Raw genomic sequence first — 22,991 nt, forward strand, 5'->3', positions numbered from 1 at the left:
AACCAACCAGCAGGAGGCAGAAAATGCTTTCAAAGAGTTTGCCGAATCCCGAAGTATGGAATTTTACACTACAGGAATAAACAAACTTATTTCTCATTGGCAAAAATACATTGATTTTAATAGTTCCTATTTTTATTCATAAAGATGTGTTTTAAGCCTTGTTATAATTATTTCAAGTTCACAGTCCGAAACCACAATTATGTTTGCACCAACCTAATGAGCTCCTGCAAGCCATATGGCTTAAAAAAAAAAAAAAAAAAAGACAGAAAAGAGAAAGAAATACATGCTAAGACAACTGGTATCAGGAGTGTTCTTAGGAAGCAGATTCTAAGAATGGGAGATATAGACTTTGGCCACTCCCAACTGGCGGGCAAATCACTAGTTGTAGGTTGCATGTTAATATTCCCTGGAATGTTGAAGTAGTTATTCATCTGTTGTGAACTTAGAGGAGGTCCAAGTGAAAGGGAATGTATTGGCTTATGCAATCTCTCTGGCATTTAAGAAAAAAGGGAGAAACTGTAATAACATTTGTACAATGTGGTGGTCATTGTTCAGGGCGGGTGATACTTTGCAAAGAAAAAAATAACAAGTTCTGTTCGATCAATCAAGTTCTGTACAATCAATCACCAAATGAAGGCACAATATAAGTTAGATGGCTCCTTTTCTGTTAGTTGCTCAGTCATGTCTGACTCTTTGTGACCCCAGGGGCTGTAGCTCAGCAGGCTGTTCTGTGCATTGAATTCTCCAGGCAAGAATACTAGAGTGGGCTACCATGCCCCTCTCCTTAGCAGTGTGTAAAGAGACTCATCTGCTACCACAGGTCTGACAGAGCTAAAGATCAGACTCAGGACTTAATTGCTGCAATCACCACAATTTCAGAAAAATGTTGAATGGATTCTTATGCTGGGCAAGTGGCCTGTCCAAGTCAAAGCTCTAAAAGGTAAAGAGTTGGAAGCTGGAATATGGAATAGTGATACTTGTGTAAATGAATTTGAGAACCTCTAACTTCCAGAATTTCTTCAATCCTCAGCCTATAGAATTGGTTCATGGTGTCATTAAAGAAGAGCTTCCTTGCTTGCCTTTTTACCGTGCAGAGAACCTTTACACTGTGCAGAGGACCACAGTGTTATGTGCTCTCTTTGAACACATATTCCTGTGTCCACAAGACCAATATCTATATTCAAATCTGTGCATGGACCCTAGAATTAATAAGTAAGCATAAGAAGGTTGCAGAATACAAGGTCAACAAATAAAGTCAATAAATTTCCAAACTAGGTACACCATTTTACATCCCCACAAGCAATGCAAGGTGTTTTTAGTTTTTCCATATCCATGCTAACACTTGTCATTTTTCTTTTTTTGGTTTGTTTTTTTTTTCCCTTAATTTTTGTTTTATATTGGAGTATAACTGATTAGCAATGTTGTGTTAGTTTCAGATGTACAACAATGTGGTTCAGTTATACATATACATGAATCTATACCTTTTCAAATTCTTTTCCCATTTAGGTTATTAAAAGGTATTGAGCAGAGTTCCCCATGCTATATACAGTAGGTCCTTGTTAGTTATCTATTTTAAGTACAGTAGTATATACATGTCATTTCAAACTCCCAATCTATTTCTTCCCCTACCCTTTCATCCTGGTAACCATAAGTTCATTCTCTGTTTCTATCTTGTAAATAAGTTCATTTTTATCACTGCTTTTTAGATACCACATATAAGCAATATCATATGATATTTGTCTTTCTCTCTCTGACTTACGTCACTTAGTATGATAATCTCCAGGTCCATCCACATTCTCTGACATAAATCATAGGAATACCTTTTTTAATCCATCTCCAAGAGTAATGGAAATAAAAACAAAAGTAAACAAATGGGACAGAGGTAAACTCAAAAGCTTTTGCACAGAAAGGAAACCAAAAACAAAATGAAAAGACACCCCACAGAATGGGAGAAAATATTTGCAAATGATGTGACTGACAAAGAATTAGTCTCCAAATTTTACAAATAGCTCATACAGCTCAACACCACAAAAACAAACAACCCAATAAAGAAAAAGAAATAGACATACCTAAATAGACATTTCTCCAAAGAAGACATACAGATGTCCAAGAGGCACATGAAAAGATGATCAATGAAATATAGGTCAAAACTATAATGATATATCACCTCACACCAATCAGAATGGTCATCATCCAAAAATCTACAAACAATAAATGCTGGAGAGGGTGTGAAGAAAGGGAACTCTCCTACACTGTTGGCGGGAATGTAAATTGGTACAACCACTATAGAGAACAGTATGGAGAGTCCTTAAAAAACTAGGAACAGAACTACCATATGACCCAGGAATTCCACTTCTGGGCATATATCCAGAGGAAACCATAATTCAAAAAGATGCATGCACTGTAATGTTCATTACAACACTGTTTACAATAGTCAAGACACAGAAGCAACCTAAATGTACATTAACAGAAGAATAAAAAAGACACAGTACATATATACAATGGAATATTACTCAGCCATTAAAAAGAATGGAATAACATTGTTTTAAAAAATTACATCCACGTAGTGGGTGTGAAAAGGTATCTCATTGTGGTTTTGATTGGCATTGCTCTAAAGACTAGTGATGTTGAGCATCCTTGATGTGCTTATTGGCCATTTGTATATCTTCACTGGATAACTATTCAAGTCTTTTCCCCTTTTTTTGTGTTACAGGCATGTCTCATTTTATTGTGCTTTGTAGATATAATGGAGTTTTTTTTACAAGTTGAAGGTTTCTGGCAATCCAGAATTGTTGGATGATAGCATTTTTCTAGAAACAACATATTATGTAAATCAAGATATGTACATTTTTTCAACATAATGCTATTGCATACTTCATAGACTACAATATAGTATAAACATATGGTATATGGAGTAAAGGAAATATACCCATCTGAATGCAGAGTAGCAAAGAACAGCAAGGAGAGATAAGAAAGCCTTCCTCAGTGAACAATGCAAAGAAATAGAGGAAAACAATAGAATGGGAAACACTAGAAATCTCTTCAAGAAAATCAGAGATACCAAGGGAACACTTCATGCAAAGATAGGCACAATAAAGGACAGAAATGGTATGGACCTAACAGAAGCAGAAGATATTAAGAAGAGGTGGCAAAAAAAAAAAAAAAAAAAGGTGGCAAGAACATGCAAAACAACTCTACAAAAAAAGATCTTCATAACCCAGATAACCACAATGGTGTGATCACTCACCTAGAGCCAGACACCTTAGACAGTGAAATCAAGTGGGCCTTAGGAAGCATTGCTATGAACAAAGTTAGTGGAGGTGATGGAATTCCAGCTGAGCTATTTCAAATCCTAAAAGATGATGCTATGAAGGTGCTGCACTCAGTATGCCAGCAAATTTGGAAAACCCAGCAGTGGCCACAGGACTGGAAAAGGTCAGCTTTAATTCCAGTCCCAAAGAAAGGCAATGCCAAAGAATGTTCAAACTACTGCAAAATTGCACTCATTTCACAAGCTAGCAAAGTAATGCTCAAACTCTCCATGCCATGCTTCAACTGTACATGAATCGAGAACTTCCAGAAGTTCAAGTTGGATTTAGAAAAGGCAGAGGAACCAGAGACCAAATTGCCAACATATGTTGGATCATAGAAAAAGCAAGAGCATTCCAGAAAAACATCTGCTTCATTGAATATTCCAAAGCCTTTGACTATGTGGATCACAACAAACTGTGGAAAATTCTTAAAGAGATGGGAATGGCAAAGAGATGGGAATGGCAGACCACCTTACTAGCCTCCTGAGAAACATGTATGCATGTCAAGAAGCAACAGTTAGAACTGGGCATGGAACAATAGACTGGTTCCAAATAGGGAAAGGAGTATGTCAAGGCTGTATATTGTCACCCTGCTTATTTAACTTATATGCTGAGTACATCATGCGAAATGCTGAGTTGGATGAAGCACAAGCTGGAATCAAGATTGCCACAAGAAATATGAATAACTTCAGATATGCAGATTACACCACCCGTATGGCAGAAAGCAAAGAGGAACTAAAGAGCCTCTTGATGAAAGTAAAAGAGGAGAGTGAAAATGCTGGCTTAAAACTCAACATTCAGAAAACTAAGATCATGGATTCTGGTCCCATCACTTCATGGCAAATAGATGAGCAAACAATAAAAACAGTGACAGGCTTTATTTTCTTGGGCTCCAAAATCACTGTAGATGGTGACTGCAGCCATGAAATTAAAAGACACCTGATCCTTGGAAGTAAAGCTATGACCAACCTAGACAGCATATTAAAAAGCAGAGACATCACTTCACCGACAAAGTTTTGTATAGTCAAGACTATGGTTTTTACTGCAGTCATGTACGGATGTGAAAGTTGGACCATAAAAAAAGGCTGAGTGCTTGTTCATTGCAGCGCTATTTACAATAGTTAGAATGTGAAAGCAACCGAGATGTCTTTCAACAGATGAATGGATAAAGAAGTTTTGATTCATATACACAATGAAATATTACTCAGCCATAAAAAGGAACACATTTGAGTCATTTCTAATGAGGTGAATGAACCTAGAACCTATTATACAGAGTGAAGTAAGTTAGAAATAGAAAGATAAATATCGTATACTAATGCATATATACAGAATCTAGAAAAACAGTATTGAAGAATTTATTTGCAGGGCAGCAGTGGAGAAACAGACATAGAGAGACTAGACTTATGGACATGAGGAGAGGGGAGGAGAGGGTCAGATGTATGGAGATAGTAACATGGAAACTTACATTGCCATGTGTAAAATAGACAGCCAACAGGAATTTGCTATATGTCTCAGGAAACTCAAACAGGGGCTCTGTATCAACCTAGATGGGTGGGATGCAGTGGGAGATGGGAGGGAGGATCAAAAGGGAGGGAATATATGTATAACTATGTCTGTTTCATGTTGAGGTTTGACAAAAAACAACAAAATTCTGTAAAGCAATTATCCTTCAATTAAAAAAAAACAATTTTTGTTTTTTAAAGCTGCATACCAAAGAATTGATGCTTTTGAACTGTGGTGTTGGAGAAGACTCTTGAGAGTCCCTTGGACTACAAGGAGATCGAACCAGTCCATCCTAAAGGAAATCAGTCCTAAATATTCATTGGAAGGCCTAATGCTGAAGCTAAAGCTCCAATACTTTGGCCACCTGATGGGAAGAGCCGACTCATTGGAAAAGACCCTGATGCTGGGAAAGATTGAAGGCAGGAGAACGGGATGACAGAGGATGAGATGGTTGGATGGCATCACTGACTCAAAGGACATGAGTTTGAGTAAGCTCCGGGAGATGGTGATGGACAGGGAAGCCTGGTGTGCTGCAGTCCATGGGGTCACACAGAGTTGGACATGACTGAGTGACTGAACTGACTATCCCTCCCTCATCCCCTGCCCTGCTCTCTATGATGTAGTGGCTGACACCTGCAGCCTGTAATTTGTAAACTCACTAACATTTTGTTGCCATCTTGGTTCAGCCAACTGTAGGCACCAGCAGGAGATTACAATGCAGATGAATTAAGCAGCTAGAGTTTTTCTCCTTTTTCCTCTAGATCAGGTGGCTCTCGTTCCATGGCTACATTTTCTCCATGGCTTCAACTCCCTTAAGACTGGCCCACCATGCCTCCCGATCCTATTGAATGCAACAATTAGACTCCAATAATACTACCATCTTTCTTTTTCTTCTCAGGATAGAGGTGGGAGTGACTTCCTCAAGTTGCTAATTGTTGGGTTCCCCAATTCTCCCTTGTTCGGCTTTTCTATCAGTTGTGAACCTGATCCCCTACATTAAATTCCCTGTGTTATATCTTTACTGTAGTTTCTATTTGCCTGGACAATCCCTGACTTTAACATGTGTGACCAATCATAGTGACAGATTTTCTAGCATTAAACTTATTCACCTTTATGGGATAAACCCAACTCAGTCACTGATAGTCAAATATGTTTGTGTCTGTTATAATTAATAACCCAAAACCAAACACCCCTGGATCATGAAACCTCCTCTTAATATTCTCTTTTGTCCTCTTTAAATCCTACTCAAAAATGTTTTTACACACTTTAGTGTGTGTATATATATACATACATATATAGATTATAATAGCATAAGAAATAATGATATATTCAACTTGCAAAATTTTTAAGCAGTACACATGAAGCTATATAATACTATCTGTATGATACAGCCCAAGTGATACTCAGTGAGAAATGTATAGTTTTCAATAGATGTCTTAGAAAATAAGAAATATTTAGAACAGATAAATACCTCAAGAAAGTACAGAGTTAATAGCATATTCAATCTAAAGAAATAGAAACCAGGAAATAATGAAGATAAATGCAGAAAAAATGAAATAGAAACAGCAGAGCCAATTAACATAAGTTTTTATAAGATGATCATATTTGCAAATATGGTTACTAAAAAAAGATCAGGACAAAAGCATGACATAGACTTGTACAAAATTTAGATGAAGAGATTTTAATACAAGGGAACATAAGTTCCCTCAGGATAACCACACGGTGGACAAAGAAATGTTTCCACATATAGAGGTTATTTCAGCTAGTAGAGTAAGAAAGAATGAGAATGAACATTCTGTGACCCCTAAAGGATTGATAAACGTAATAATCATGGACTGCTGACATCTTCACAAAGAAAGACCAGGCATTATACACCTCCTAATGGAAGTATACCACACAACCTAGAGAGCGGTCTTCTGAAAGAAAGAAAACAAACTTTTCTAAGGCATACCCACAAAAAGGGAGAGGGGAAATTATGCAACTCATTTTCCCCAGCCAGCTCTCCTTGTTTCAGAAACCAAATGAGGACATTGCCCTCCATCCCCATGAAAAGAATACTTGAACAAAGCTCATTCATGTAGTAATAAATAGCATAAAATAGCATAGTCAACAAAGTAGTGAATTAAATGAGCAAATGGGCTGTGCCCAAGAAATGAAAATATGATTTAACATTAGAAAATATTTTCAGTTGTAGTTCCATACAATAACAAATTAGAAGAGAAAAAAAAAATATGATTGTGCCAATGGATATAGAAAAAGCCTCTGAGAGAAATTCAACATGAGTTAATGGTACAAACTTCTAGCAAACTTAGAAAGAACTTGCTTTTCCTAAATTATACACCAAACATAGTCAGGTGTAAAATGTCAGAAGTATTCTCATTCAAGTCATGAACAAGACATATATTCTCACATCTACTGATCAAAATTGCACTGGAACACAAAGCCAGAGATACAGATACCAAAATGAATAAGGTATATAAATATTGTAAAGAGATGTACTTGTAACAATATCATCATCTGCCTAGAAAATTAAAAGGAATCACTGTGTAGAATATCCAAATAAATAAAAGACTTCAGAAAGAACATGTATGGGAGATTAGTCAATACAATTAAGTGAAAAGCTTTGGCACACAAAGGCCATAATTAATTACCCCATGTAATAGACAAAATCCCATTCACAAATTAGCACATGTAACAGCAACAAAATCCAGAATCCATCTAAAAAGAATTACAAATCACACAAAAAAATGTATATGATATCTTTAAGAAGGCAAACATAAAACTTTCCTGATAGATTAAGATTTTTTTTTAAGTCCCCTCAAAATTGAAATATGCCATGTTCACTGATGTGAAACAAAATACGGTAAAGACGTCAATTCTCCTTGAGTTACTTACAGATTTAGTGACTTACGTATAGTTGCTAAAATGTCAATCAAGTTTGGGCTGCTGTCCTCCACTCCCAAAATCAAACCTGGAAAACCACAGAAGGGAGAATGAAAGAAAATAAAAAATGTTGTATTAGTCTCCTAGGATTGCTGTATTAAACTACCATGAACTGGGTGTCTTAAGCAACAGAAATTTATTCTCTTACAGTTCTGAAAGCCAGATGTCCAAAATCAATTCCATTAGGCTGAAATGATGCTACTGGAAAGCCCACATGCCCTCTGGAAACTGTAGGTTGGCGGTCCCCAAGCTTTTGGCACCAGGGATCAGTTGTGTGGAAGACAAATTTTTCCATGGACAGAGGGAGGGATGGTTTCAGGATGATTCAAGCACATGACATTGTGTACTGTATTTCTAGTATTACATCAGCTCCACCTCAGATCATCAGGCATTAGACCCCAGAGGTTGGGGACCCCTGCTCTAGGGGAAAGCCCATTCCTTACCTTTTCTAGCTTCTTGTAACTTCTGGCATTCCTTGGCTTATGGGAACATGACTGAAATCTTCAAGGTCAACATCTCCAAATAGCTCTCTGCTCCATCTTCACATTGCCTTCTCAGCTTGTCAGTTCTCCTGCCTCTGTCTTGTAAGGAAACATGTGATTCTATTTAGGACCCACCTGGATAATCCAGGCTAATCCCCCCATAGAAAGATTCTTAATTACATCTTTAAAGACCCTTTTCCCAAAGAAGGCTCTAGGGATTGGAATAGGAGATCTTTGGGAGGGCCATTTTTCAGCCCACCAAAAATATCAACAACTAAGTCTAAACAAAAAAACATGAGAAACCCTTGGTGGAGAAAAAAGATGTGGTACTTGGTGAGAGGGTGGGAAGTGGCAGACAAGTTTGTGAAGGTCCATAGCCAAAAATACACCTCAAATGAAGGGAGGTGGGAGGAGTATTTTTAAACATACCACCTCAGCCCACAGAGGCCAGTAGGCCCAGGTCAGTTTCAGGAAAAATTAGGTAGATTGATGCAGTATGACTCCAGAGCCTGTGTTAATCACCACCTGAAATCACTTGAGTAAGTGAAGCCTGGCCTTGAAAACATATTTTTTAATTTATTTATGTTTTAATTAAAGAATGATTGCTTTATAGAATTTTGTTGTTTTCTGTCAAACCTCAACATGAATCAGCCTTAGGTATACATATATCCCCTCCCTTTTGAACCTTACTCCCATCTCCCACCCCATCCCACCCCTCTAGGTTGGTACAGAGCCACTGTTTGAGTTTCCTGAGGCATACAGCAAATTCCCATTGGCTATCTATTTTACAAATGGTAATGTAAATTTCAATGTTACTCTCTCCATACATCTCACCCTCTCCTCCCCTCTTCCCATGTCCATAAGTGAAAACATATTTTTGATAAAAAGAATGTTCTAAAAGTGGAATAGCAACTATAAGGGTAAAACACAGACACAAACAGATCCTTCATAAAAAGATGCTTCATAAAATATAAAAATAAAATATATTCATAAAATATATTCCTTAATATCAATGAGGCTTAAGAAAAATGGAAATCACTATACTGGATAATTCAGTGTGAGAACTTCAAAAGAGCAGGACCTCCCCAAATCACACTGGTCTCCCACTTCAGTGTAGGAAATAAAGTGTTAGAACAAAATGTTTCCAAAGTGTATTCTGGCTGGTGAAGAGACCCACAGGAAGACGAGCTGTTTTTCTGAATATCCACCACCTGTCATGGGGCAGTGCTGCTCTCCCATCTAGCATCTAGCTTGGGAACCGAAACCTTTCTCTGGAAGGTTTGCAGCTGAGCAAACGCATCTCAGCTGGCAGAAAAGAAGGAACCTACCAGAGAGCATTTAATCAGGAAGGCAGCAGCCAAGAGAAGTACATTTATGAGTGAGGACTGAGGAGTCCAAACCCCGCCCCCCAGAACCGTGTGGTCCCTGCAGTACCCTGTTCCATCCCTGATGTCAATCCTGGGAGACTCCCAGTAGGTTTGTCGGGATCTGCACTGCCCTCCTCTTTTCTGACTCTTGCGAACTCCAAGGTGACCCGTGATTAAGGGAAGTGGCCCTCAGGGGGAGGGGGCGCCGGCAATTCCAAGAGTCAAACTGATCCTGTGGGATGACTGAATTGCCCACCAAACAGAAGAGAATGGGTCTCCACTTCTTCTGAGCCCGTTTTCAGCTCTCGGAGGCCCTATGCAGGGTCCTTGGATGTAGTTGCCGACTTCAACCTTGGGAATCTGAAGACGAGGCTTCAACTGCAGTGATTGCACTCAGGTCAGCAAAGGGACGAGACCCAGACTCTGCCAGTTGTCAGAGGGAGGATCCTGAAGAAACTGCAGACACCTGCCTTTTCCATCTGCCTCATGAGGCCCCAGGTATGGTTGACAGATGACCCCTCCCATCCACACTTCACTGTCATGGCCTCACGGAGATGGTGCTCTTGGCCTGCAGGGCACATCTCAGACCAGCAGAAGAAAGGGGACCCAGGCCCTGACAGGAGTAAATAGGAACACCTTGAGGACTGAGATGTTGCCCACCTTAGAGCCAGAGGGGTATCCTCACAGAAATTCACCCCAACCAGTGGTGTCAGCCCCAGAGACCTGGGCAAGTGCTGGCAGGATAAGCCCTCTCCCCATTCTGGGTCGGGGATCTTGGGAGGCGAGATGATCGGTCTGATGGGGCATCAGGTCGGCAGGCCAAGAAGGCCCAGACCCTCTCACTAGGCATGAAAGCAAGGCCCATAAGAGACTGGTGAAGGGGAGGCCCACCACTGCAGAAAGGTGGGCCCAGCCCTGTCCTTACTATCTGCCCAAGGAAGGGTTTCCGTTGTGATGTTTCCTACTTCAGCTTTCAGAGTCTGAAAGGGGTGAGGCTTCCTCAGGGATGGCCTGGGGCCAGTAGGGGGTGAAGTCCTAGGGGCGGCCCCACCTTGACGTGAGGACACTGAGAGACAGCAAAGAAAGGTTTTCCGTGCAGACATTCAGAGCCCCACCAAAACCAAGAGGCTGTGCTCAGCCCTGGGCCACTCCCTGACCCAACTCTACCCTGTCAGGAGTAGCTGTGACGACACTGAGCAGAACCAAGGGGTCCTCACTGCAGAGAAAGGGTGGCCCACGGAAACCTGCCCTGCTCCTTGCTCCAGCCTGGGAGACCTCAGGTAGGAGCCACTGGGTGTGGACTCTAGGCACTCTGGTGTCGGGGAGGGCAGGCTCAAGGAGATGTCAGGTGAGGGCTGGCTGAGAACCTGCCCAGATGGGAAGGCAGATTGGAGGGTACCCCCTACCCCAGAACAGATGGCCTCTACCCTGCTGTGGTACCGGAGAGGCCTTGGGCAGAGGCGGCCGGTAGTGGTAGGTTGTGCTCCCATCATGGGGCTTGGGTCCCTCACAGAGAAGCAAGGCTGCAACCTGAGGATGCCAAGTCTGCTCAGCTGTGGAGGATGTGAGGCGGGCTTGGTCAGGTGTAAAGATGAATCGTATGATGGGCCCTCCTAGCCTAGATATGGGTGGCCCCCCTCTCCCGCCTCTGAAACCTGCGCAGCCCCTGCTAGCAGCCTTGGGAGACCCTGGGCAAGTGGAGTCCGATGTGGCGCCCCTTCTCTTCTTCCTCTGGGGGACGTCAGCAGAGCGATAGGGCCTAGATGCTGGCAGGGGAAAGTGCTGGGACTCTGAAGGAGCACTGAGGGAACCATCCACCTCACGACAGTAGGGACATCACAGAGCTTGGCCCCACCACTGCTGCCAATACTGCAGGGCCCACAACTGTGTCTGTAGTCTGCATCCTGAGGAATCCTTTCAGTTTCCCTCCTCAAGAGTTCTAAGATCTGGGAGGTGACAGCCATACTCTGAGGCCTGGGTTCTCAGGTCAGCATATGAGAGAAGGCCTGAACAGCTGCAGCAGTCAAAACGAGGTGCACACCCTGAATGTCTCCCAAGGTCCTGCCCACCCCAAAACAGAATCCACAGTGCCTGACCCCACCTGGCCTACTCTCAGCCCTGGAATCCTTGGGCTCTACCCTGAGGAACTATCTTGCTTCTTTCGTTCTTAGGCTGACAAGAACAGCAGCCCGTGACACCTGGGAGCTCCCCTAAAGAGGAGACCTGTAAGCTTCCTTTGTCAGAGCTATCCTGGGTGGGGGAATTTTCTCAGCTGAGGCCACTGACCATCTCTCTTGCTCCCCCAGGGTCCCATTGTCCTGCTGGCTACATCCAATACCAGCCATCATGTCTCTGGGTCAGAAGAGTGAGTGCTGCAAGCTTGAGGAAGACCTTCAGGCCCCAAAAGAGGCACAGGGCCTAGAATGTGTGCAGGCTCCCATGGCTCAGAAGGAAGAGGCCACCTCCTGCCCCAAGTCCACCATCTCCTCTTCCCTTACCCCATTGATCCCTGGAACTACAGAGGAGGTGCCTGCCACTGGGGCACTGAGTGCTGTCCAGAGTTCTCAGGGAGCCTGCTTCTCACCCACTGCCACCTCAGCCACTCCACTGAGTCAAACTGATGAGAATTCCAGAAGCCAATTGGAGGAGGAGCCCAGCATCTCCCAGACTCCACCAGATCCTGAGTCCTCGCTCAGTGGTGAGCTAAACAACAAGGTGGCTGAACTGATGCAGTTCCTGTGTGTCAAATATGTAACAAAGGAACCCATCACAAAAGCAGAAATGCTGAGGAGTGTCATCAGAGAACACAAGGAAAACTTCCCTGAGATCTTCAGCAAAGTCTGTGAGTGCATGGAGGTTGTCTTTGGCATTGAAGTGAAAGAAGTGGACCCCACGGGACACTCCTATGAGCTTGTCAAAACGCTCAACCTCACCTATGATGGGATGCTGAGTAATGATGGGGGAATGCCCAAGACTGGCTTCCTGATACTTATCCTGGGTATGATCTTCATGGAAGGCAACTGTGCCCCTGAGGAGAAAATCTGGAAAGCATTGAATACGATGGGGGTGTATGCTGGGCAGGAGGATTTCATCTATGGGGAGCCCAGGAAACTCATCACCAAAGATTTGGTGGAGGAACAATATCTACAGTATCGGCAGGTGCCTCACAGTGATCCTCCACGCTATGAATTCCTTTGGGGTCCAAGGGCCTATGCTGAAACCAGCAAGATGAAAGTCCTGGAGTTTTTTGCCAAGATCAGTGGGACTGACCCCACTTCCTTCTTATTCTGGTATGAGGAAGCTTTGAGAGATGAGAGAGCCCAGGCCAGAACTGCCCCCGGGGATGATACTACTGGCCATGGCCAGTGAAAATTCCAGTGTCATGTCCAGCAACCTCTTGTGCCCTGAGTGAAGTCCAAAGCAGTTTCTTCGGTCTTCATCTGAAGACAACAGTCAGTGTTCCATGTAATGGAGGGCTAGGGTGGAACAGTCTATTAGCATTTTCATGTTTCTATTGTATATGGGTGATTTGGACATATAACTTTTTTTTGTTGTTATTTGTTTTTCTCCCCCAAATATTGTTTAATAAAGTTTAATTAGCTCCAGAATCTAAGCTTATGAGTGACAATGATCACACAGTTATAGCTGTTTATCGCATATAAGAGTTTTACAATTTTGCAAACACACTGAGAAACCCCCCAACTTTCCTTGTGATCTGAAACAAGGCATTAGAATAGGATTTGCTTGGAAATGTGAAAGTACCCAGCAGAAAAGTTAAGGATGAAGGGACTTCCTAAGTGGCTCAGTGGTAAAGAATCTGCTTGCAATGCAGAACCACAGAAGATGGTGGATTCAATCCCTGGGTCAGGAAGATCTCTGGAGAAGGAAATGACAACCCACTCCAGTATTCTTGCCTGGACAATTCCATGGACAGAGGAGCCTGGTGTTCTATAGTCTGTGGGGTTGCAAAGAGTCAGACACAAGTGAAGCAGTTAGCATGCATGCATGCAGGAATACAAGAAAAGTATAAAGGATGGCTAAATAGGTTCACTTATCTCTTCTAGTCTGTAGTTTTTATTAAATGATACATACCTGGATATGCTTGGCTTATTCAAGAACATGAGAGAAAGTAAATCTTAAATCTTTCTCACTGATTCATTTCTTTGCCAAACATGAATTGATGGAAAGCCCTGTGTTAGAGATGGTCATCCTAGCCTAAGCAGGACACATCCCTCCCAGAGATTGGCAGGGTCTAGAAGCAGCAATCAGATGAAGAGATGGTGAGGCATCCTCTAGGAGCCATTAGGGTAAAAGAACAGGTGAGAAGGTGGGGTTCCAGGGAAGAGCAGGTAAGTATAAATACCCTGAGCCAAGATGGCTTAAGGCTTTAGGAAACCACAGTCGCTTATGTAGGGGTTCATTTTCAGTTATTCTGGGTGGTGGCAGGGGCCTAACTCTCAAAAGCTGTGTCTCACAATTGATAGAGGGTTTCCCTGGTGGATCAGATGGTAAAGAATCCACCTGCAATGCGGGAGACCTGGGTTACATCTCTGGGTCAGGAAGATCCTCTGGAGGAGGGTATGGCAACCCACTCCTGTTTTCTGGCCTGAAGAATCTCCATGGTCAGAGGAGCCTGGCAGGCTATACAGTCCATGGGGTCACAAAGAGTCAGTCATAACTGAGTGACTAAGCACAAGCACAATTGAGAGAAAAGTCTGGAATGGAGGTGTTCTTAGCAGTTCCTTTTGGATCCTGGATAAATCAGAGGGCAATCCCTACCCAAGCAAGTATGGAAAGTGTCCTGAATTCTTGTAAAACCCCAGTGTATGAACTAGGCGTTCTATACAAATCATCAGCAAGTATTTCCTGAAAAATAGGATAATACTCTCTGGAAGTGATGCCAAGAAGTTGCTAGGCTGGCATTCTTTTCCCTGGCCTGAGAGACCCAGAGACTTCTACATTAAGATGACATTGTAATTAGGTTATCTTGAGTGCACTGTGGCCAAATCTAAACAAGAACTAGATTTTCGATCAGGGGAAAATGAGAATACCATTTTTGGATGGGAGAACAGCTGGGATGGAAAAAAAAGACTTAGTCTTTGACTTGAATTCTAAGACTTTTGAGTGGAATTCATCTCCGGAAGACTAACCCACACCTGATTTAATTACATATTATCCAAGGAGAATTTTATGGAATTTTGTTTACAAAGCAGCATATTTGACTTATTAGGTCTCTGATGTCTTACAGCACTACATATTCTGAGAGGTGTTCAGTTCAGTCGCTCAGTTGTGTCTGACTCTTTGCAACCCCATGGACTGCAGCATGCCAGGCCTCCCTGTCCATCACCAACTCCCAGAGCTTACTCAAATTCATGTCCATTGAATCAGTGATAAATCCACTTATCTCATCCTCTGTCATCCCCTTGTCTTCCTACCCTCAATCTTTCCCAGCATCACAGACTTTTTAAAAGAGTCAGTTCTTCACATCAGGTGGCCAAAGTATTGGAGTTTCAGCTTCAGCATCAGTCCTTCCAATGAATATTCAGGACTGATGTCCTTTAGGATGGACAGGTTGGATCTCCTTGCTGTCCAAGGGACTCTCGAGAGTCTTCTCCAACACCACAGTTCAAAAGCATCAATTCTTCGGTGCTCAGCTTTTGTTATAGTCCAACTGTCACATCCATATGTGACTACTGGAAAAACCATAGCTTTGACTAGATGGACCTTTGTTGGCAAAATAATGTCTCTGCTTTTTAATATGCCGTCTAGGTTGGCCATAACTTTTCTTCAAATGAGCAAGCGTCTTTTAATTTCATGGCTCTAGTCACCATCTGCAGTTATTTTGGAGGCCCCCAAAAATAAAGTCTGTCACTGTTTCCACTGTTTCTCCATCTATTTGCCATAAAGTGATGGGACCACATGCCATGAACTTAGTTTTTCAGTGTTGAGTTTTAAGCCAGCTTTTCACTCTCCTCTTTCACATTCATCAAGAGAATTTTTGGTTCTTCACTTTCTGCCATAAGGGTGGTATCATCTGTATATCTGAAGTTACTGATATTTCTCCCAGCAATCTTGATTCCAGCTTGTGCTTCATCCAGTTCAGCATTTCTCATGATGTACTCTGCATATAAGTTAAATAAGTATTGTGACAATATACAACCTTGATGTACTCCTTTCCAGATTTGGAACCAGTATATTGTTCCATGTCCAGTTCTAACTGTTGCTTCCTGACCTGCATAAAGATTTCTCAAGAGGCAGATCAGGTGGTCTGGTACTCCCATCTCTTTAAGAATTGTCCACAGTTTGTTGTGATCTACACAGTCAAAGACTTTGGCATAGTCAATAAAGTAAAAGTACATTTTTTTTCTGGAACTTTCTTGCTTTTTCTATGATCCAAGAGATGTTGGCAATTTGATCTCTGGTTCTTCTGCCTTTTATGGATCCAACTTGAATATCTGGAAGTTCACGATTCACACTGTTGAAGCCTGGCTTGGAGAAGTTTGAGCATTACTTTACTAGCATGTGAGATGACTGTAATTGTGTGGTAGTTTGAGCATTCTTTGGAATTGTCTTTCTTTGGGATTGGAATGAAAACTGACCTTTTTAGGTCCTACGGCCACTGGTGAGTTTTCCAAATTTGTTGGCATGTTGAGTGGAGCACTTTCACAGCATCATCTTTTAAGATTTGAAATCACTTAATTGGAATTTTGCCGGTGCCAGCCAGCAAAGTCGATCAGGTCCCGAGAACGTGCATGGCGGGGCTAAGAAAGAAACTAAAGCAAGAGACTACAACAAAGATGGGGTCGAGAGGTTCAGACACGTCTCCACGAAGGGATGCAGTCTGACACCAACTTTATTCAGCATCTTATATTTATACAGAAGAGCATGAGAAAGACAAGACAGTTGACATTTTTTTTTGGTTGGCCTATACATCTTACAAACAGTCACAAGAAATCTTGAGAGCATGGGAATGGCTCCCTGTTATTATTTCTTACACCAAATAACATTTCCCTGTGCGTGAGAAGTTTGCACAGAACTCCAGGTGTCTGCAGTAAATAAGCGCCTAATCTCTGGGGTGGCGGGACAGAGAGCTATGTTTGCAAGCAAACCCTCAAGGACTGAGGCAGCTCCCAGAGCTATGTCCTTCGGACAAAGGACCCAGTTCTCATGGGCAGCTCCCCACAGAATTTCATCACCTCCACTAGCTTTGTTCATAGTGATGTTTCCTAAGGCCCACTTGACTTTACATTCCAGGATGTCTGGCTCTAGGTGAGTGATTACACCATCGTGATTATCTTGGTCGTGAGGATCTTTTTTGTATAGTTGTTTTGCATATTCTTGACACCTCTTCTTAATATCCTCTGCTTCTCATATGTCCATACCATTTCTGTCCTTTATTGTGCCCATCTTTGCATGAAATTCCCCATTGGTATCTCTAATTTTCCTGAAAAGATATCTAGTCTTTCCCATTCTAATGTTTTCTTTATTTCTTTGCACTGATCCCTGAGGAAGACTTTCTTATCTCTCCTTGCTATTCTTTGGAACTCTGCATTCAAATGGGTATATCTTTCCTTTTTTTCTCCTTTGCCTTTCACTTTTCTTTTCACAGCTATTTGTAAGACCTCCTCAGACAGTCATTTTGCCTTTCTGCATTTATTTTTCTTGGGAATTGTCTTGATGCCTGCCTCCTGTATGATGTCACAAACCTTCGTCCATAGTTCTTCAGGCACTCTGTCTATCAGATCTAATCCCTTGAATCTATTTCTCATGTCCACTGTAAAATCATAAGGGATTTGATTTAGGTCATACCTGAATGGTCTAGTTTTTTCCCCCTACTTTCTTCAATTTAAGTCTGAATTTGGCTATAAGGAGTTCAGGATCTGAGCCACAGTCAGGTCCTGGTCTTGTTTTTGCTGACTGTATAGAGCTTCTCTCCCCATCCTTGACTGCAAAGAAAATAATCAGTCTGATTTTTTCATTGACCATCTGGTCATGTCCATGTGTAGAGTCTTCTCTTGTGCTGTTGGAAGAGGGTGTTTTATATGACCAGTGCATTCTTTTGGCAAAACTCTGTTAGCCTTTGCCCTGCTTCATTCTGTACTCCAAGGCCAAATTTGCCTCTTACCCCAAGTGTTTCTTGACTTCCTACTTTTGCATTCCTGTCCCGTATAATGAAAAGGAGATTGTTTTGAGGTGTTAGTTCTAGAAGGTCTTTTAGGTCTTCATAGAACCATTCAACTTCAACTTCTTCAGCATTACTGGTAGGGGCATAGACTTGGATTACTGTGATATTGAATGGTTTGTCTTGGAAACGAACAGAGATCATTCTGTCATTTTTGAGATTGCATCCCAGTACTGCATTTCAGACTCTTTTGTTGACCATGATGGTTACTCCATTTCTTCTAAGGGATTCTTGCCCACAGTAGTAGATATAATGGTCATCTGAGTTAAATTCACCCATTCCAGTCCATTTTAGTTCACTGATTCCTAAAATATCAACATTCACTCTTGCCATCTCCTGTTTGACCACTTCCAATTTGCCTCAATTCATGGATCAGGTTCCATGGATTCCAGGTTCCTATGCAATATTGCTCTTTACAGCATCAGACTTTACTTCCATCCCCAGTCATATCCACAACTGGGTGTTGTTTTTGCTTTGTCTTCATCTCTTCATTCTTTTTGGAGTTAGTTCTTCACTGTTCTCCAGTAGCATATTGGACACCTACCAACCTGGGGAGTTCATCTTTCAGTGTCCTATCTTTTTGCCTTTTCATACTGTTCATGGGTTTCTCAAGGCAAGAATACTTAAGTGGTTGGCCATTCCCATCTCCATTGGACCATGTTTTGTCAGAGCTCTCTCCACCATGACCTGTCCATCTTGGATGGCCCTACACAGCATGGCTCATAGTTTCATCGAGTTAGACATGGCTGTCATCCATGTGATCAGACTTGTTAGTTTTCTGTGATTGTGGTTTTCAGTCTGTCTGTCCTTTGATGGAGAAGGATGAGAGGCTTATGGAAGCTTCCTGATGGGAAAGGCTGACTGAGGGAGAAACTGGGTCTTGTTCTGATTGCCGGGACCATGCTTCCTAAATCTTTAATCCAACTTTTTGTTGATGGGTGGGGTTGTGTTCCCTCCCTGTTATTTACCTGAGGACAAACTATGGTGGAGGTAATGAAGATAATAGCGACCTCCTTCCAAAGGTCCCCTGCATGCACTGCTGCACTCAGTGTACCTGACCCTGCAGCAGGCCACCACCAACCCACACCTCTGCCAGAGACTCCTGGACACTCTTAGGCAAGTCGGGGTCAGTCTCTGACTGCTGCTTGACTGCAACCCTCTTTAGAGAGTTCAGTTCAATGGGTTGTGTACCAGGTCTGGTGTGGGGAGAACAGACCCTGCTCCTTTCTCCTGGGTGCTGGTATGCACTGAGAGGTCCTGGATAAAAGCAAATTTCCACAGGAGAGGATGGAAGGTTCTAGGGTCAAAATAATAAATTAGAAACAACTGCTATTTGTCAGGAGCTTGGCTGAGCTGGAGTGAGAGCTAAGGTGTTAGAGTAACTGACTTAAAGCAACAAGCCAAACACAGTAGAGTTAAGCCTTTGATCACTTTCTGTGATAATTAATATAAGCAAGTTTGTAAAACAAGAAAAAGTCCCAAACCCTCCTGTTTCATTGTCCTCTAGTGAACGGAACACCAGTCAAGGGTCAGATAGATCAGCACAGATGTGGGTGGGGATCAACTCCCTCTTGAGGGAGCTAGAACAAATGACTGTGGCAGTTTTATGGATCCTAGAATGAGAGGAAGGCAAGGAGGAAAGGCGAGGAGTGGGGAAAATAGGTGAGAAAAGTGTCTTCAAACCTCTTCCCTTCTGCCCTCATTGGAAGGCCTCAGCAGAGGTCCCAAAGTAGGCCTCAGATAAAGACATGAGAGTGAAAGCATAGAGTTAAGAATGCAAAAAGGAGACTAGAATGGCCTGCCAGTGGAGCCTGCGGCCTTGACTGCAACCCTCTTTAGAGAGTTCAGTTCAACGGGTTGTGTACCAGGTCTGGTGTGGGGAGGACAGCTTTTCTCCTTGAGGCCTGCCAGATAAACAAAGTCTTTACAGTGGCCCATGGTCAGGCCTAGGAAATCACACATTAGGATTTTTAACCAGAAGCCTGACTCCTCACCATTAGAGACCTGATATACCAGGGACTACCCCAGGAGCCTGACACACTTTCCATTCTGACAGTCCTACAAGACAGGGTTCAGCAAGCTCAAGAACCTAAGACTCACAGCACTGGACAATGTCTCCAGGCTCACATGGCTAGTAAATGACAGGGCTGGGACCAGACTTCTAGTCTAAATTCACCTTGAGCCCATGTTGTTCCCACGCCTCCCAGCCTGAAGTCGACCTTCCATCTCTTAATTCCTTTCTCATCTTGGTTCTCCACCGTGTCTCTCAGGCCTTGAAAAGATGGTCTCTCCACCAAGATATCAAAAAGAGGCCTAAAGAAGAAAAAATGACAACACACATCAAACACGATTTGGGTGCTGTCTTTGGGCTTCATGAACCTAGTGTTTTCCTCTCCAACCCCCAGGCTTCCTTGAGAGCAGACTGGATTTCTGTCCACCCTCAGCACTTTTCTGATCTGCAGCACCCTTCCCCCATTCTTACTCAGCGTGCCCTCCTGTCAGACTCTGCCACCTGGTCGACTTTATCAGCTCTTAACTCTCTCTTCCTCTAAAGGAAAAGCCTAGATTCACCTGCCCTTCCTATGACATAAAGATAAAAAGCACTCTTCCTCCTTGTACAAGTTCCCTTGCTGTCCTATCCTTTACCCTGGAACCTCTCTGATAGCAATAGTTCCTTCAATTTCAAAGTTTATTTTTCTGTTTTTAACAATTATTATTTTTAAATCTGTTTTTTTTTTATGTTATTAAATTATATTTTATTTATTTATTTGGCCACACAGCATAGGAGATCTTAGTTTCCCAACCAGGGATCGAACCCACACCCCCTGCCTTGGAAGAACAGAGTCTTAATCATTGGACCACCAGGGAAGTCCTTCAAAGTTCACTTTGGACTCTGATGTTTAGATGCCTAGCAGTTCCCTGTTAGCCTCTTGAACACACACACAAAGTGTTTTTGAAAAGTGCTGGTGAGTAGAGTCTTGGCACATCATCTACTGGTTTCGGGCTATACATTAGAGAGTTTTTTTTTTTTTAAACTACTCAGATATTTGCAGTAAGATTCTAAAGGGATATCTTTTTTAAATTGGCCAGTGAACATATCCACAGATGAATGAGCTTACCTAGGCATTTCAAAATGAAAGCATCTCATAAATGGTATATGAGGGAAGGCCATGGAAATGACTGTGGAATAAATATCTGCTTAGGCTGAATTCCTAAACCCTGGAATCCTCCTGGGAGGTAAAAATTGGTTCCCTGGTGGACGTGCTCATGCTGATTATAAAACAGCAAAACATATCCTTCCACTGCCTCTCTTCTGTCTATCTTTCCACACAGGAGAATTTTTTGGTGTACCTAATGTAATGCAATGCAGATGGTGATTGCAATCATAAAATTAAAATACACTTACTCCTTGGAAGGAAAGTTATGACCAACCTAGATAGCATATTCAAAAGCAGAGACATTACTTTGCCAACAAAGGTACATGTAGTCAAGGCTATGGTTTTTCCAGTGGTCATGTATGGATGTGAAAGTTGGACTGTGAAGAAAGCTGAGTGCTGAAGAATTGCTGCTTTTGAACTGTGTTGTTGGAGAAGACTCTTGAGAGTCCCTTGGACTTCAAGGAGATCCAACCAGTCCATTCTAAAGGAGATCAGTCCTGGGTGTTCTTTGGAAGGACTGATGCTGAAGCTGAAACTCCAGTACTTTGGCCACCTCATGCGAAGAGTTGACTCATTGGAAAAGACCCTGATGCTGGGAGGGATTGGGGGCAGGAGGAGAAGTGGACGACAGAGGATGAGATGGCTGGATGGCATCACCGACTCGATGGATATGAGTTTGTGTGAACTCCGGGAGTTGGTGATGGACAGGGAGGCCTGACGTGGTGCAATTCATGGGGTCACAAAGAGTCAGACACAACTTAGCAACTGAACTGAACTGAACGGAATGGAATACTTGCTCTCAGAATTAAATTAACATACATGTAAAGGCTTAGAATAGTACCTGAGAAATGATAAGCACTATATAAGAATATGTTATCATTAGCATAAAAAACCAGAGAAGGCAATGGCACCCTACTCCAGTACTCTTGCCTGGAAAATCCCATGGACGGAGGAGCCTGGTGGGCTGCAGTCCATGGGGTCGCTAAGAGTCGGACACGACTGAGCGACTTCATTTTCATTTTTCTCTTTTATGCATTGGAGAAGGAAATGGCAACCCACTCCAGTGTTCTTTCCTGGAGAATCCCAGGGACAGGGGAGCCTGGTGGGCTGCCATCTATGGGGTCGCACAGAGTTGGACACAACTGAAGCAACTTAGCAACAGCAGCAGCAACAGCATAAAACAGAGACAATAAAAACAGTGATTACACTGTTGGATTGTGGGAGACAAATAAAATGATAAATATAAAGCTATCAAATGATGTATATAAAATGTATTAGTAATCAAGGAAAACCTTGTATAATAGATGTTTGGATTTTCTAACTTTCCTTAGCTTGCGTGATGCCCCAACACACTCTCTCAAAAACACAAATAACGAGTCTATCAACAAACAATGCTGATTATTTCCAGATAATCTACGACTTTCCAACAGACTGTGACCTCATTAATGTACATCTCTTTTAAGCTGGCCGTTTTATTTCTTATGCTTGTTCATTCTAGGCCCTTGAAAGAAAAGTAGCCATAAAATTATGAATTAAATTTCCTTAATAGTTATAGGACTCTTCAGATTATCTGTTTCATACTGAATGAGTTCTGGAAGTGGATGTTTTCTTAAAAATTGGTTTATTTCACCTAAATGTTGAAATTTATATGTAGACTCATTCATTGTCATAATTTAGAGCTAATATGAAAGGATATTCATGAGAAACATGAAGAATTTAAAAAAAATAGCAAGGGAATTAAAATATACAATATAAAGCACTTTAAATCAAGAGTGTGGCATTGGCACATTCTTGGAATTAACAGGAATTAACAGAGACCTTAGTGAAAATGAGTTTCAAGCTCAGGAAGAGTCCTGAATATGCATGGGCAACATATAAGAAAAGTGCTTTGGTTTTAACCTCAGCTGTTCTATTTTTTTTAAAGGTGTAACCATGAACAAAGATTTTTGTGATCAGGTCCTCATTTATAAAAGGAAATTGAAAACAGCACCTGTGTGTGAGGTTTGTTTGGACTCTTCTATAAGAAATAAAAGAAAATCTAAAGT

The 22,991-nt window shown here is 42.1% G+C and overlaps 1 long non-coding RNA gene and 1 pseudogene across 10 annotated transcripts in view; one reads left to right on the plus strand and one right to left on the minus strand.

Moving 5' to 3' along the window:
• Window positions 1-9,545, minus strand: part of LOC147341234 (uncharacterized) — a 325,857-nt gene extending 316,312 nt beyond the window's left edge. The window contains exons 1-3 of one of the 9 annotated variants that reach the window (XR_015158285.1): window positions 9,451-9,545; window positions 8,201-8,338; window positions 7,710-7,785 (exon numbers count right to left, since the gene is read on the minus strand). This is a non-coding gene — a long non-coding RNA (uncharacterized LOC147341234). The other 8 variants (XR_015158282.1, XR_015158281.1, XR_015158279.1 and 5 more) reach the window with 8 other exon arrangements.
• Window positions 9,546-9,614: 69 nt separating this feature from the next.
• Window positions 9,615-13,214, plus strand: LOC147341235 (putative MAGE domain-containing protein MAGEA13P; annotated as a pseudogene). Its single transcript, XR_015158276.1, has 3 exons — window positions 9,615-10,104; window positions 11,778-11,831; window positions 11,913-13,214. The product of XR_015158276.1 is annotated as a putative MAGE domain-containing protein MAGEA13P (transcript).
• Window positions 13,215-22,991: the final 9,777 nt, after the last annotated feature.

The sequence above is a fragment of the Bos grunniens genome, chromosome X (assembly GCF_055505025.1).
Source record: "Bos grunniens cultivar Pamir isolate PY7600 chromosome X, Bosgru_T2T1.0, whole genome shotgun sequence".
Classification (NCBI taxonomy): domain Eukaryota; kingdom Metazoa; phylum Chordata; class Mammalia; order Artiodactyla; family Bovidae; genus Bos; species Bos grunniens.